The following is a 15,257-nucleotide window of genomic DNA, read 5'->3' on the forward strand; positions in this document are numbered from 1 at the left end:
GGTGGGGGAAGGAAGAGCAGTTATCTTCATCTTTAAAAGTCCAACACATAGATAGAATCTTGGACGAGTTTGGAGAGTAGGAAAAAAATGATCAAATTATATTGTAAAAATATTTTAAAGCATGTTAAATAGAGCAAAAAAGATCACTATTCAAACCTATGTGACATAATGAAGGCAGATCTAAAAGACAAGTTCATAGCATTTAATGCCTACTAAAAAAAATAAATGATAAATAAATAAGACAATAAAAGAAAAATGGGAAATCTCATAGAACTTAATGGGAAATCTTAAAGACAGAATAAAAGAAGTAATAACATCAGAAAGAAGTCGACTGCTAGTAATTGTTAACTCAGTACCTGTCAATTCAATAATTGAGGAACACACACACACACACACACACACACACACACACACACACACACAATTTTTTGAGAAAATGGCAAAACACAAAATGAAACAGTCAGGGTTTTTCTGTGCAGCATTTGGCTGTCCTGAAATTCAGATGAGTTCATATGTGAACCAGTGTTGAAGCCAGGTAGTAGTGTTTTACATCTTAATCCCAGTACTGAGGAGGAAGGGTCGGGTAGATTACTGAGTTGAGACAAGTGTGGTCTACAAAGTGAGTAACAGGTCACTCAAGGCTACACAGAGAAACTCTGTCTTGGAACACCTAAAAACAGAAAAAAACAAAACAAAACACAAAATTAGGTTTTTGAGAAAAATCACTAACAGTGATAAATTCTTACCCAAATTAATTAAAATATGAAAAGAAAAATTCAAATTAGCAAAAATAGAAATAAAAAGAGACATCACAACAAATATTGAGTCCAATTAAAAAATGACTTATTTTAAAAATGTGTACTCTACCCAACAGGAAGCCTCAAAGAATAAAATTTTAGATATTTATAGCCAACCAATTGTAAGTCAATTTCAAATGAATAATGTAATTTAAGCAGACTCATAACACTTAGTGAAATTGGAGGACTCCATCCATCCCCAGCTTCTATATTTTTCTAGGGTAAAGTTCTAAATACTTCTATATTTTTCTAGGGTAAAGTTCTGTGTTCTTTGTCAAATATCAGTGTCCATAATTGGGTGGACTTATATCAACAACTTCATAAGAAAAAAAAAGTCAATACTTCTCAACATATACTGCAAAATAGAAACAGGTGGAACATTTTGTAAATCTTTATATAAGGCCACAATTATCTTGACATGCCCTATACAATTAAAAAATAATAACTCTCCTCTACCTTAAAACAATTTTGTCACCAATTGAAAATGGAGGCAAACATGTTACCAGGATCCTTTATGCCCCCAAAGGTCAAGCTGTGGTAGAGACAGTGCAGAAATAACTCAAGGAAAAAATTGATAGCTACAGAGGGGAGGTATGGGTCTATATGAGGCTCATCAGCAGCATCTTATTAAAATGGCATTTTGAAATTTTTGAAAACAAGTGACAAATACTGCAGATTAGTAATATTGAGCACCAACAAGGTTACCTCTGGTGACCTGTAAGGATGTGTTAAGTGGTATATTTCAATTACCATCCGCATTAGCAACCACTGGAAAATGATTGTGTTTTTTCAGTAAATGAGCCATAGCCTATATGGATTCCAGCTGGCTCACCAGACCCTGGAGAGAAGACACCAAAATGAAGCCAATTATTTTGACCAGCTATGAGAGACAGTGGCAAGAACGTATCTGGTAATGTGTCTTCTTATTTCATTGACTCTAAATCGTCCTAATGCCAACTTTTTTAAATCCCTCTTTTTCAGGGATGAAGATTAGTAGGTCTTGTTCTCAGCTGTCTCCTAAAAATTCCAACCTATTTTCTCAATGGGTCCTTTCAGAGAAGATTTTAAAATTTAGAGGGGCACTAGTCCCATATCTGGATAACCTTTTGCTTTCAGAATCTTTATAATCTATTTACAAAGACTATTATCATTTTAGTTGCAGTCTATTGGTTGGCTTATTCCACTTATTGATAAGGAGGCTCTATCAGGAAACCAAACTGATATAGATATGAAACTATAGGAGAAAATGCAGGCTTTACCTGGCAGCCAGCCCATAGAGTACACTGATGCCTTTAAATAAGCAGCATGACTTACCCTGCTCCTGAAGTCAGGGCTCTCAATCCTGAAACAGCCAGAATAGCCAGTAGTTTTTCTGCCAATGAAGCTGTACTTTCCAAGGCTCCTTTAAAGTGCATCTTCTGCACAGAGATGATGGTGGTATGGGCAGTCACTATCCAATATGAGGTAATTTGCTAATGATTCAGTTGATAGGATTCTACTATATAGGTGGTTGCTACCATGCAATGAAACAGTTCCCAGAAACCATCACTGAAGTGGTTTATTTCCGAGCAAATTACTGACAACAGGTAACAATGACACCTCTGCCTCTTCCACAATTTTGCTTACTATTTCCTGAAGTTCCTCGGACTCTAAGCAGAGGAATTTGATGGATACATCCAATTAGAGCTGAGTGTTATCTCATTTTCTGCATAAGGTCTGGCTATGGGTCTCTGTATTTCTTCCCATCTGCTACAGGAGGAAGCTTCTCTGATGATGACTGATGAAGGCCGTACTATCTGAGTATAGCAAAATATCATTAAGAAGTAATTTTATCAAAACATTTCTTTTTTCAAAGATGAATTTTATTTAGTTTTAGCTTACATGTCTGGAGTATCTAGGTCAGGTGTTTGGTTCATTTTATGGAGTGGGTATTAAATCAGATCAGTTATAGTTTGCTTCCTCCTATATGTTTTGTGCCAACAATGAACTAGTATATCTTTCTGGAAATTCACAATTGTAGGTGAAGAGTTTATTGATGACTTGGTTTTATATTTCTCTTTTGAGAAAGGACATAGTATATTACTGTACCAAAAATACTTGAATATAGGGATGAGTCTTTATGGAGGTACAAGCAGGACATATCCATGCTCAATGAGTTTTGTAGTTGTTGTCTTCAGCAGCAGCTCCCTGCTTTCAGTTTGTGGAGAGCAAACCACAGTTTGCTGTGTTGTTTGGGGATTTTCTTAGGATCCCTTTGGCCAATAACTCAATTAAATATAATCTATTACAAGTACTGGAAGCTGTATTTGGTGACATGAGATAACATTTTGGGACTCTGGCAATATCATATATATTTGGGAAGTTTCTACTGCATTACATTTCCATATAAACCCGCTAATGCTCGTAATTTTAGCTTTATCTCCCCATATTTCCTCCACAAGCCCAACTTCTCTTTATTTCCCCACTTGACCATTCCATTACAGGCCCCTGCTTCTAACTGTATCTATTTATTCTATGTCTCTTCCCTAACAATATTTATCTGTTTCTTTTAGTCTTTTAATATATATCAAATTCTATGACACTTTAATATAGTTCCTAATGTTATGATAACCCGACAAACATAAAATTATTTTGTTGGATCTTCATAATTACAATTTTGCTAATTTGTAAAACATAATGCAAATATCTGATATATAAGATGTTTAATATTTAACCTTAAATTGGTCATGGCCCACAGGTTAAGAACAAGTGCACTCACTATATTCATTTTCTCATGTGTCTATGAGCAATAGTTTGATATCATTGAATTGGCTACAAATATCCACATATAAGCAAAATTACAACTTTTTTTTCTTTTTGAGTCCAGGATATAGTAATGAGGCTTACATTTTTGTACACCCATAAATTTTCTGGAAATTTTCATGTCATTTGTTATATATCTCAGTTACACTGCATTGCATAAATGTATAATTTTCTTTATTAATTCTTCTGTTGAGGGATACCTAGGCTGTTTACTATTATGACAATTTTTAATAGAGAAGCACAGACCATGGTTGAACACAGTCTCTGGAGTAGTTTAAAGCATTCTTTTCTTATATGCCCAAGAGTGGTATATCTGGAATTTGCTTTAGATCAATTCCCATCTTCCAGAGGAACTACCCCACTGATTTTTGCAATGACTGTATGAGTTTGTACTCCCACAAGTAATGTGTGAGTATTCATTCCTTTTATTTCAAATTCTTGCGAGCAGAAGCTTTGAAATATTTTGTTGATCTTAGCAAGTATGATGGGTCTAAAAAGAAATATGTAAATAGCTTAGGTTTGCATTTTCCTCATGGCTAAGGAGGTTGTACAATTCTTTTTTTTTTTTTTTGATATTTCCTATATTTGCATTTCAAATGTTATCCCCATTCCTGGTTTCCCCTGTGAAAATCCCCTATCCCATCAACCCCTGCTCCTCCTTACCAACCCACCCTCTCCTGCTTCACTGTCCTGGCATTCTGCTACACTGGAGCATTCAGCATTCACAGGGACAAGGGACTCTCCTCCCATTGATGATAAGGCTATTCTCTGCTACATATATGACTGTAGACATGGGTCTTTCCATGTATACTCTTTAGTTGGTTGTTTAGTCTCTGGGAACTCTGGGGTACTGGATGGTTCATATTATTTTTCCTCCTATTGAACTGCAAACCCTTCAGCTCTTTGTGTCCTTTCTCTAGCTTCTCCATTAGGGAACCCTGTGCTCAATCCAATGGTTGTCTGATAGCATCCACAACTGTATTTGTCAGGCACTGGCAAAGCCGGTCAGGAGACAGCTATATCAGGCTCCTTTCAGCAAGCACTTGTTGGCATCCACAATAGTTTCTGGGTTCGGTGACTATTGACTGAATCCCCAGGTGGGACAGCCTCTGGATGGCCTTTCCTTCAGTTTCTGTTCAAATATTTGTCTCTGTATCTCCTCCAATGGTTATTTTGATCCCCCTTCTAAGAAGGACCAAAGTATCTACACTTTGGTCTTCCTACGTGAGCTTTGTGTAGTCTGTGAATTGTATCTTGGGCATTCTGAGCTTCTGAGCTAATATCCATTTATCAGTGAGTGCATGTCATGTGTGTTCTCTTGGGATTGGGTTACCGCACTCAGGATGATATTTTCTAATTCAATCCATTTGCCTAAGAATTTCATGAAGTCATTGCTTTTAAGAGCTGAGTAGTGTTCAATTGTGTAAATGCACCACATTTTCTTTATCCATTCCTCTATTGAAGGACATCTGGGTTCTTTCCAGCTTCTGGCTATTATAAATAACACTGTTATGAACATACTGAAACCTGTGTCCTTACTACATGTTGGACCATCTTCTGGGTATATGACCAGAAGTGGTATATCTGGGTCCTCAGATAGTAATAGATCCAATTTTCTGAGGAACCACCAAACAGATTTCCAGAGTGGTTGTACCAGTTTGCAGTCCCACCAGCAATGGAGGAGTGTCTCTTTCTCCATATGCTTGCTAGCGTCTGCTCTGTCACCTGACTTTTTGATCTTAGCCATTTTGACTTGTGTGGGATGGAATCCCAAAATTGTTTTGATTTGCATTTCCATGATGACTAAGGATGTTGAACAGTTCTTTAGATGCTGCTCAGCCATTTGTTATTCCTCAGATGATAATTCTGTGTCCATCCCTATACCCCATTTTTCAATATGGTTATTTGGTTCTTTGGAGTCTACCTTCTTTGAGTTCTTTATGTATATTGGATATTAGCCCACTATCAGATGAAGGATTAGTAAATCTCTTTTCCCAGTCTATTGGTTGCCATTTTCTCTTATTGACAATATCTTTTGCATTACAGAAGCTTTGCCCTTTGATGAAGTCAAATTTGTCAATTCTTGATCTTAGAGCATAAGCTATTGGTTTTCTTTCTTCGTTTTTTTTTTTTTTTTTTTTTTTTTTTTTTTTTTTTTTTTTTTTTACCGTGCAGGCCCATGATCCACTTGGACTTGAACTTTGTACAAGGAGATAATAATGGATCATTTTGCATTCTTCTATGTGCTGACTGTCAGTTGAACCAGCACCAATTGTTGAAAATGCTGACTTTTTTCCATTGGTTAGTTTTACCTCCATTGTCAGAGATCAAGTGACCATAGGTGTCTGGGTTCATTTCTGGGTCTTCAATTCTACTCCATTGATCTACCTGCCTGTCGCTGTACCAATACCATGCAGGTTTGATCACAATTGTTCTCTAATACAGCTTGAGGTCAGGGATGATTATTCCCCCAGAAGTTGTTTAATTGTAGATAATAGTTTTCTCTTTCCTGAGTTTTTTGTTTCTTCCAGTTGAAATTACAAATTGCTCTTCCTAACTCTATGAAGAATTGAGTTAGGATTTTGATGGGGATTGCATTGATTCTGTAGATTGCTTTCAGCAAGATGGCCATTTACTATATAAATCCTGCCAATCAATGAGCATGGAAAATCTTTCCATTTTCTGAGATCTTCCTTGATTTCTTTCTTCAGAGGCTTGAAGTTCTTGTCATACAGATATTTCACATGCTTAATTAAAGTCACATTCTGGTATTTATATTATTTATGACTATTGTGAAGGGAGTTGTCTCCCTAATTTCTTTCACAGTTTGTTTGTCCTTTGAGAAGAGGAAGGTCACTGATTTGTTTGAGTTAATTTTATAATCAGCCACTTTCCTGAAGTTGTTCAGGTTTAGGAATTCTCTGGTGGAGTTTTATGGATCACTTAAGTATACTCTCATATCATCTGAAAATAGTGATATTGTGATATCTTCTTTTTCAATTTGTGACCCTTTTGCCTCCCTTTTTATCTAATTCCTCTAGGTAGGACTTCAAGTACTATAATGAATAGGCATAATGAGAATGGGCAGCCTTGTCTGGTCCTTGATTTTAGTGAGATTGCTGCAAGTTTCTCTCCATTTAATTAGATGTTGGCTATTGGTTTGATGTATATTGCTTTCACTATGTTTAAGTATGGGCTTTGAATTCAAATTCATTACAAATCTTTTATCATGAAGGGGTGTTGGATTTTGTCCAATGCTTTCTTAGCATCTAATGAAATGAGTTTTTTTCTTTGAGTTTGTTTATATAGTGCATTACATTGATGGATTTCCATATATTAAACCATCCTTACATTTCTGGGATGAAGCCTCCTTGATCATGATAGATGATCATATTGATATGTTCTTGGATTTGGTTGCTAAATTATATTGAGTATTTTTACATTGATATACATAAGGGAAGTTGGTCTGAAGTTCCCTTTCTCTGTTGGGTCTTCGTGTGGCTTAGGTATAGACATAATTGCACCTTCATAGAATGAATTGGGTATTATTCTTTATGTTTCTATTTTGTGGAATAGTTTGAAAAGTGTTGATATTAGGTCTTCTTTGAAGGTATGATAGAGCTCAGCACTAAACCCATCTGGTCCAGAGCTTTTTTTTGGGGGGGGGAGACTTTTAATGACTGCTTCTATGTCTTGATAATAGTGGGGTGTTAAAGTCTCCCACTATTATTGTATGAGGTACAATGTATGTTTGAGCTTTAGTAAAGTTTATTTTGTGAATGTGAGTGCCATTGAATTTGGAGCATAAATGTTCTGAATAGAGTTCATCTTGGTAGATTTTTTTCTTTAATGTGTATCATGTGTTCTTCCTTATTTTTTTTGATAACTTTAGGTAGTAAGTATATTTCATTTGATATTAGAATAGCTACTCCTGTCTGTTTTGGGGACCATTTGCTTGGAAAATGGTTCTTCAGCCTTTCACTCTGGGGTAGCTTCTGTCTTTGTCACCTACATGTGTTTCTTGTATACAGCAAAATGGGTCCTGTTTACTTATCCAGATTGTTATTCTTTGACTTTTTGTTGGGGAATTGGGTCCATTGATATTAAGAGATATTGAGGAAAAGTGATTGTTCCTTCCTAATATTTTTGTTGTTAGATGTGGAGTTATGTTTATGTAGCTATCTTCTTTTTGGTTTGAAAGATTAAAAGACTATTATTTTCTGGCTTTTTGCAAGGTGTAATTTCCCTCTTTGTGTTGGAGTTTTCCCTTTATTATCCTTTATAGGGCTGGATTTTTTGGAACAATATTGTGTAAATATGAGGTCTGCCTTTTTATGTTACTTGACCTTTGTGGGAAAATAAAGGAGTGGGGACAGGTGGTTGTGTTACAGGTCCCACATAGGAGAACTCTGGCAGGCTGAGACCATGGGGATAGGAAAACAACAGCAGGGCTTAACACAGCACCGAGATAAGGAGTGCTGGGCGCCCAAGTATCTATAGAGCAGGAGGCTGTCCAGATAGTGAGATCTTTGCCCAGAAGGCAGGGCCATTTGCATGGCCCCGGGTACCTGTAGAGGCTGCTTAGCTGAGAGGCAGCCCGATCCTTCCCTTGTGGCTGGAAATGCTGAGGCCTGCTCCATGCTTCTATGCTTAATAAGAAAAGACAGTGCATAGTTTCTATGCTTTATTATTAGAAGAATAGAAAGAGAAAGGGAGATAGAGAAAAGAGAAGAGGGAGGAATGAGGGATGGCCATGACCATGTGGAAAGGGGGAAAAGAATAGAGAAATAGGGGGAACAGAGAAAGGGGCAGAGAGAGATGAGGCCAGAGAGAGAGAGTGAGGAGGGGCAAGAAGCCTTCTTTTATAGTAGGCTGGGTTTTCTGGCAATAGCCAGGTAACTGAGGGACAGGAAAGGCCTGGCTGTAGCCAGGTGACTATAGGCATAGAGTCTAACCAGAAAGCTAGGGGACTGGGACCTGTCCATACATGACTGATGGGACTGATGGCCACAGGATTATGGAGTTGAGGAGTCAGCAGTCTGGGAGCATAGCTCACAAGTTCTGTCCCTTGTAGAATGTTCTTCTATTGGGTCTCCGGAGTGGCCTTGCTTCAACCAGGCTACAGACTGCCTCACACCGTGGTCCCATGTCTCCTCCTTCACCACGGTCCCACAGACCTTTTTCCCATTACTGCTTTTCTTATTCTTTCTTTGTTTTTGTACATTTCATGTTTTATGATATAATGGGAGCAATTTCTTTTCTGGTCCAAACTATCTGGAGTTCTGTAGGCTTCTTGTAGGTTCACGGACATCTTTTTCTTTAGGTTAGGGAAGTTTTCATCTATAGTTTTTTTGAAGATATTTTACTGGCACTTTAAGTTTGGAATCTTATCTCTCTTCTATACTTATTATTGTTAGGTTTGTTCTTCTCATTGTGTCTTGGATTTCCTGGATGTGTGGGGTTAGAAGCTTTTTGCATTTTGCATTTTCTTTGACTGTTCTGTCAGCATTTTCTATGGTATCTTCTACACCCGAGATTCTCTCTTCTGTCTCTTGTATTCTGTTGGTGATGCTTGCACTTGTAATTTATTGTTTCTAATTCTTTTTTTGTAATATTTTTATTTTCTATATTCTGTTTACATTCCAAATGATTTCCCCTTTCCCAGATCCCCCCTCCCCATATGTCCCATAAAACTTCTTCTCTCCATCCCTTCTCCAATCACCTCCCTCCTTTTTCTCTGTCCTTATATTCTCTTCCAATGCTAGATCAATCCTTTCCAGGATCAGGACCTTCTCCATACTTCTTTATGGGTGTCATTTGTTATGCGATTTGTGCCTTGGGTATTCAGGGCTTCTGGGCTAATTAATATCCACTTATCAGAGATTGCATTCCATGTGTATTCTTTTGTGATTGGGTTACCTCACTTAGGATGATATTTTCCAGATCAAACCATTTGCCTAAAAATTTTATGAATTCATTGTTTCTAATTGCTGAGTAGTATTCCATTGTGTAAATATACCACATTTTCTGTATCCATTCCTCCTTTGAGGGACATCTGGGTTCTTTCCAGTTTCTGGCTATTATAAATAAGGCTGCTATAAACATAATGGAGCATGTGTCTTTATTGCATGCCGGGGAATCCTTTGGGTATATGCCCAGGAGAGGTATAGCAGGGTCCTCCGGAAGACTCATGTCCAGTTTTCTGAGGAACTTTCAGACTGATTTCCAAAGTGGTTGTACCATCTTACAGCCCCACCAGCAGTGGAGGAGTGTTCCTCTTTCTCCACATCCTGGCCAACACCTGCTGTCTCCTGAGTTTTTGACCTTAGCCATTCTGACTGGTGTAAGGTGAAATCGCAGGGTTGTTTTGATCTGCATTTCCCTAATGACTAATGATGTTGAGCATTTCTTAAGGTGTCTCTCAGCTATCCAAATTTCTTCAGGTGAAAATTCTTTGTTAAGATCTGTACCCCATTTTTAATTGGGTTCCCTGGGTTCTAACTTCTTGAGTTCTTTGTATATATTGGATATTAGCCCTCTATCAGATGTGGGGTTGGTGAATATCCTTTCCCAATTTGATGGTTGCCGTTTTGTCCTTTTAACGGTGTCCTTTGCCTTACAGAAACTTTGTAATTTTATGAGGTCCCATTTGTCAATTCTTGATCTTAGAGCATAAGCTATTGGTGATCTGTTCAGGAACTTTTCCCTTGTGCCCATGTCCTCAAGGGCACAGTTTCTTTTCTGTAAGTGTCAGTGTGTCTGGTTTTACATGGAGGTCCTTGATCCACTTGGAGTGAAGTTTAGTACATGGAGATAAGAATGGATCAATTCACATTCTTCTGCATGCTGACCTCCAATTGATCCAGCACCATTTGTTGAAAAAGTTATCTTTTTTCCACTGGATGTTTTTGGCTCCTTTGTCGAAGAGCAAGTGATTGTTTCTAATTCTGTTCCATATATTGAGAGAACTATAGTAGGGTATCCACTTCTGCTTAGATCCAATGGAGCAATGAACTCAGTGGGAGGCAGAGTATATGCAGGGATTTTTGAGCAGGGTTATGGGGGTTTTCCAGGATGTACAGGATTTAGCAGTATTCTGTAGACTCATCTTGAGGCAACTCTAGCATTAATAGAATTTTGAGCTCAGGAATTAGTAGGATTCTGTGTCCTGCTTGGTGGACCACGGGTGGCTCTATTCCAGAAAACCACATCTAAGTGCTTTGCAGATGGCTCTCTCATGGGAAACATGAGAAAAACCTCCTATATACCTGTCAAGTCTATTGTGACAGAATCTGCAAATGTGACAGAATCCCACCTGTTTGCTCTGGGACTGGCTGTGGGATGTTTACTATCCTCTAGTTTAAAACTACGTACAGTCTTGGTATCTTTTTCTTTGACTTTGTAATGAGCAAGGCAATAACACAATAAATATCTCAGGTATCTGCACTTTGGGAAAGATCAGGAATTTGTGTGATTTTATAGCCTGATACTTGGCTTTTATTCTCTGTAGGGTAGAACTTGGCCACTTACATCTTTAAGAGTAGAAAACAGCCCTTATGGCCTTTACAATAGTCTAGGAGGCAGCATCTGGTCACTCCTGCTTTGAGGGCTTAAGAATAGGGGATTTTGGTTACTATCAGACTAGGCATTCTGTCCTCCCTCTTAAGAGATTCTATTTTCTTCTTGACTTATTACTTCATCCCTGGATCAAACAATGAAAATCAGATAATATCTACAACCTGCAGAAGTACTGCCAAGTGGGTTCAAGGCCCCAAGAGAAAAAATTGTGACATCAGATAATGAAAGACAAGACTATCAGCTTGCTGTTCATGAAGATGGCCTTGAATAGCACAAGTCTCTCTGTATTTATTTAATTTCAAAGTTGTGAAGTATACAATTTCAGATATACTTCCTCAAACATGATCCACAAAACTGTGCAATGATTCTTGGAATGTTTTTCCATAACTTTATTTTCCATACACTGTATTTTCACTAGGCAGATGGAAAAATCTTATGGTTTCATAATTAAGTACATCTCAGTAGTCATGAATAGCATATAGTATCTGAAACACCTACCTGGCAGCCCATGCAACAATTTTACAAGTTTTTTTCTACTCTGCCAGTATTTCTTTCTATCTTTGTTCTGTACAATGATATACAAGATAAGGAGATTTAATTTCTTAGCATAATGTCCTGTTGACACTTGGCCAGCAGCTCTTGTTTTCTGAAATGCTGATATCTAAGGATGAGTTTCTTATTCACAAACTAATGTCCTAATGTTTATATATATCCATTAAATTATCTGATTCATTCTTGCAAGGGTTGTTTTGGAGTCAGAGGATTCCATCTACTTTTCTGAGAATAATTATGTACCTCAAATAAACTGCATGATCTCTACTTTACCTTTTTTAAAACTAGGTTTTGAGTGTGATGTTAGGAATCATTATACCAATCCCATTATGTATTTTTAATAAATCTACCTTAGCACTAAAAAGAGATTTCTGTTGTTATTGCTGTACCTTTTGCAAAGAGAAAAACAGTGCTGTCAAGGGCACAGTGTTGGTCAATCCCAGATAAAACAGCTGAGGTTGCAGATGCTTTCACATTGGTCCTTGCCAGGAAGCCAGGAGCTTCTCTTGGGGTGTTTCCCACAAGAAGTGCTGTCCACAAAGCACTCAGATGCTGTTCCATGGAACACAGTCATTGTTTCCACCAACAGCTATTTCCTAGAATCTGAATATATGGGCATCAATACAATATTCATATTCCTTATCTTGCCACTTCACATTATCAAAACAAATATCATAGGAAAGATTAGGAGAAAATCCAATACAATATTCCAATGTATAGTTGGAAGTAGGGTGGCAGAATGGGGAAGAAATATACAGAAAAGTATGACAAAGATTCATAAGGGTCTTGAGCGTTTGTGACTTACATACGAGTTGATTCCTCTAAGATATTGCTGTCCATAATATATATCTCCACATGAAAAAATACTCAAGTATATTTTTTAAAGATTTTTGCATGAAAAATGGAGGAATTAAAGTTAATTTATAAAAGCAAATATAACTAGATTTTATACAGACCTCTACATATGTTATGCTTACTTCATTTTATTTTACATATAATTAGGTGCATATTAGTCATAATAATCCAAGTGTTCCTTTAATTGTCAAGGTGTTCAGAATCTGAATCCAGTAGGAAACTGAGAAAAGGTGTTTACAAAGGAAAATCATACCAGTGCCAAACTATCAGCTCTGGAAACATATATTCATATAATATCTTAAGGAGTCATCAACAGTCTATACTTAGGAATAAACAAACACACACACACACACACAAACAACCACACACATTTTAATACACACACATTATATATACATACATACACACACACAAACACACACACACACACACACACACACACACACACACACATATACATGTTAAAATAAGAGGCCATGAATATGGTGGAAACCATAGTGAGGTACATGCTAGTGTTTAAAGGGATGAAAAATGTGATCAAAAAAAATTAAAGAAATATCCAAGTTTGTATTTACAAATCATGAACAAGTTTCAAAACTATCAAATTGCAATTTAGATTTTACAGTTGAAAATAATTACAATGATTATCATTAATATTTATTATCTAATATTTAATTAAGTGCTTCTTACCCTAAAGGGAAAGTCAATAATCTGGGTTAACTGAATCTGCTTTACATGAAAGCACCAAGAAAAACCTCACAAAGAAATCAAGGAGATTTGTTCTATAATATTCTGAATTTCTCATTTCCAGTGGTTTTTCTTTGGACTATTAACCTTTATCCTATTGGGCCATGGCACCATTGAACTAGACATAAGTGTATCTTTTTTCTTTGGCAAATTTTCACTTTTAGCGATGTGTTATATGTCTATGAATCTTCCCAGGATGGTCTTCAATCCTGGGACTCAAAGAAGAGCTATCTCTTTCATTGCCTGTGCTACAAAATTGTGCTTCACTCTTACCTTGGGAGCCACAGAGTATTTCCTCCTGGTTGTGATATACAATGACTTTTGTAAACAAGCTGGAATAGCCATTTTAATATCAGATAAAATTGACTTTCAACCCAAAGTCATCAAAAGAGACCCTGAGGGACACTTCTTGCTGGTCAAAGGAAAAATACAAAAAGAAGAACTGTCAATCCTGAACATCTATGCCCCAAATGCAAGGGCACCCTCTTTCGTAAAAGAAACTTTATTAAAACTAAAAGCACACATTGCACCTAACACAATAATTGTGGGTGACTTCAACACTGCACTTTCCTCAATGGACCGATCAGGAAAACAGAAACTAAACAGGGACACAATGAAACTAATTGAAGCTTTGGACCAATTAGATTTAACAGATATATATAGAACATTCTATCCTAAAACAAAAGAATATACCTTTTTCTCAGCACCTCATGGTACCTTCTCCAAAATCGACCATATAATTGGTCACAAGACAGACCTCAACAAATATAAGAAGATAGAACTAATCCCATGCCTTCTATCTGATCACTATGGAGTAAAAGTGGTCTTCAATAGCAACAGAAACAACAGAAAACCCACATACACGTGGAAACTGAACAATACTCTACTCAATGATAGCTTGGTCAAGGAAGAAATAAAGAAAGAAATTAAAGACTTTTTAGAACACAATGAAAATGAAAACACAACATACCCAAATCTATGGGACACAATGAAAGCAGTGCTAAGAGGAAAACTCATAGCCCTGAGTGCCTCCAAAAAGAAAATGGAGAGAGCATACATTACCAGCTTAATGACACACCTGAAAGCCCTGGAACAAAAAGAAGCTATTTCACCCAGGAGGAGTAGAAGGCAGGAAATCATCAAACTCAGGGCCGAAATCAATCAAGTAGAAACAAAGAGAACCATACAAAAAATCAACAAAACCAGTAGCTTGTTCTTTGAGAAAATCAACAAGATAGATAAACCCTTAGCCAGACTGACCAAAGGGCAGAGAGAAAGTATCCAAATTAACAAACTTGGAAATGAAAAGGGAGATATAACAACGGAAACTGAGGAAATCCAAAAAATCATCAGATCCTATTATAAGAGCCTGTACTCAACACAACTGGAGAATCTGGAGGAAATGGACAATTTCCTTGACAGATACCAAATACCAAAATTAAATCAGGACCAACTAGACCATCTAAACAGTCACATAATGCCTAAAGAAATAGAAGGAGTCATAGAAAGTCTTCCAACCAAAAAAAGCACAGGACCAGATGGCTTCAGTGCAGAATTCTACTAGACCTTCAAAGAAGAGTTAACACCAATACTCTTCAAACTATTCCACAAAATAGAAACAGAAGAAACACTACCCAATTCCTTCTACAAAGCCACAATTACGCTGATACCAAAGCCACACAAAGATCCAACAAAGAAAGAGAACTTCAGACCAATTTCCCTTATGAACATCGATGCAAAAATACTCAATAAAATTCTTGCCAACCGAATCCAAGAACACATCAAAACGATCATCCACCATGATCAAGTACGCTTTATCCCGGGAATGCAGGGTTGGTTCAATATACGGAAATCCATCAATACAATCCACTACATAAACAAACTCAAAGAACAAAACCACATGGTCATTTCATTGGATGCTGAAAA

The sequence above is a fragment of the Apodemus sylvaticus genome, chromosome 5 (assembly GCF_947179515.1).
Source record: "Apodemus sylvaticus chromosome 5, mApoSyl1.1, whole genome shotgun sequence".
Classification (NCBI taxonomy): Eukaryota; Metazoa; Chordata; class Mammalia; order Rodentia; family Muridae; genus Apodemus; species Apodemus sylvaticus.